Genomic DNA, 2,350 nt, shown 5'->3' on the forward strand with positions numbered 1-2,350 from the left:
ATTGAAACTCAAATTTCCCAAGATAAAATACTCGAGATTGAATTGAACTCTTCTATCCCTTGAAATATCCCTTTTCAGTATTTGCAAGAGTCTACTCAATACCTTTCTCATGCCTTTTCAAAATATCAAGTCCAACTTTGGTGGCCCTTCTTTTGATGGATTGGTTTGCTTGTACTCATGTGATGATAGCTCTATTGACTCAAACTGAACTTTTGAACTAAATCTTTCCAAGGCAGCTTCCAAGCATGTATTACATCTTGATGTGAAGAGTCATATGAAATACCTTCCAATGGATCTTCTATGGAAACGGTAAAATAATCTTTAACCTCATCAAGAGAACTTACGGCCTTAAGTATATTAAAGGTTACTTGTTCATCTTGAACTTGCATGATGATTTCACCTTTCTGTACATCAATTCTCGTCCTATCTATTTCTAGGAAAGGCTTTCCAAGGATGATTGGTACTTCCTTATCTGCTTCAAAATCTATGATAATAAAGTCAGCAAGAAATATGAATTTATCGACACATACCAAGACATCCTCAATTTTTCCTTCTGGGTATGCCAAAGATTGATCCACCAATTGGAGTTTAATAGTAGTTGGTCTAGCCTTACCAATACCTAATCGTCTGAACATAGACATAAACATTAAATTGATACTCAATCCCAAATCACACAAAGCCTTACCACAATAGGATTATCCAATATTGCAAGGTATGATGAAACTTTTTGGATCCTTCAACTTAGGAGGCAACTTGTTCTGGAAAAATAGGCTACATTCTATAGTCAGGCCTACAGCTTCAAATTCCCCAAACCTTCTCTTTTTAAACAAAAATTCTTTCATAGCTTTCACATAGTTCGGCATCTGCTCCAAAGCTTCTACCAACGGGATGTTGATATGTAGTTGTTTCAACACATCCAATATTCTCTTAAATTGAGTATCCTATTTATGTTGCTAGAGTATTTGAGGATATAGAGGTTGTGGAACTTTGGCTTGGATTGGACAGCTCTTCCAAGGTAATATTTCTGCATCTAATGAAGAGGTTAGCTTATTAGAATTCACTAGTTTAGATTTTACCCTTTTATAATTTACAGAATTTGGCTTCTCTGGTGCAAGAATTTCAACTGTTGGTTTATTTTCCTCTTTTTGGGGAGGTCCATCTTCAACCTCAACCTTATTGGGTTCAAAAGTCTTTCTGCTTCGTAAATTGACCACTTTTCAATTCTCCTTGCTTGATTTTCTTAGGTTCTCCATGACACTGGGCAAAGCTCCTTATGGTCTATTTCGAAGTTTGTTGGCTAGCTGCCCAATCTAGTTCTCCAAAATTCTCAAAGTTGTGTATGCTTTTAATAATTTCTCAAGATTAGAAGACTCGGATGACAGATGATTTTCTATGTTGTTTGGTACAGCATCTTGGGGTCCATTTCTAAACTCATCAGCTAATTGTCCCACTTGATTTTCAAAATTCTCCAATGTTGTTGCCTTGCCTTCAATCAAGGCATTAATTTTAGAAATGCATGCCTTCAATAAATTCTCCAAATTATTTGAAGGTTCAACTTGCGATAGGTTTTAAACTTGTTAATTGAAACCAAGAGGTCGATTTGATCGATGTTGCATGTAAGTGTTGTTCTGTCCACCTCCTTGGTAGTGAATTGATGGCTGAGCTACAACATGATTTAAACTTTTAGTAGTAAACTGTTTCAACTTTGAAAAGATAGACGATACCTGAGCTGAGAGTGAAGTAAGGACATCTACTCCATGCACTATGGCTACTCTTCTTCCTAAAGCTGCTTGATTTGTCGGCCACTAGTAATTATTACTGGCTATTCTCTCAATTCTTTCATAAGCCTCATTATAAGATTTCGATAAAATAGCACCATTTACAAAAGTATCTAACACCAACCTTGTGTATATGTTGAGACCATTATAAAACGTCTCCAACTAAATGCAATGAGGAATCCCATGACAAGGACACTTACGAAGTAATTCCTTAAATCTTTCCCATGCCTCGTATAAGGACTTCTCATCCAATTGTTGAAAAATGGTGATCTCCTTTCGTAACTTAGCATTTTTGCTAGGTTCGAAGTACTTTACTAGAAACAATTCAAGTAATTCTTGCCAAGTAGAAATTAAGTTGGATGGCAACGAATTAATCCACACTCATGCTCGATCTCACAACGAGTAAGGAAACAACTTCAACTTCAGTGCATCTTCAATTACACTAGCTATCTTGAAGGAATCACTCACCTCCATAAATAATCGAAGGCGAAAATATGGATCTTCTGTGGGCATTCCACTGAATTGGCCTATTGCTTGAAGCATTTGAAACATCACAGGCTTCAATTCAAACT

At 36.3% G+C, this 2,350-nt stretch overlaps 1 non-coding gene across 1 annotated transcript; it reads left to right on the plus strand.

The window, feature by feature from the left end:
- The first annotated feature begins 1,955 nt into the window (after nt 1–1,955).
- Nucleotides 1,956–2,062, plus strand: LOC128287678 (small nucleolar RNA R71). Its single transcript, XR_008278378.1, has one exon. It is a non-coding gene; the product is annotated as a small nucleolar RNA R71 (small nucleolar RNA).
- Nucleotides 2,063–2,350: the final 288 nt, after the last annotated feature.

The sequence above is a fragment of the Gossypium arboreum genome, chromosome 13 (genome assembly GCF_025698485.1).
Source record: "Gossypium arboreum isolate Shixiya-1 chromosome 13, ASM2569848v2, whole genome shotgun sequence".
Classification (NCBI taxonomy): Eukaryota; Viridiplantae; Streptophyta; class Magnoliopsida; order Malvales; family Malvaceae; genus Gossypium; species Gossypium arboreum.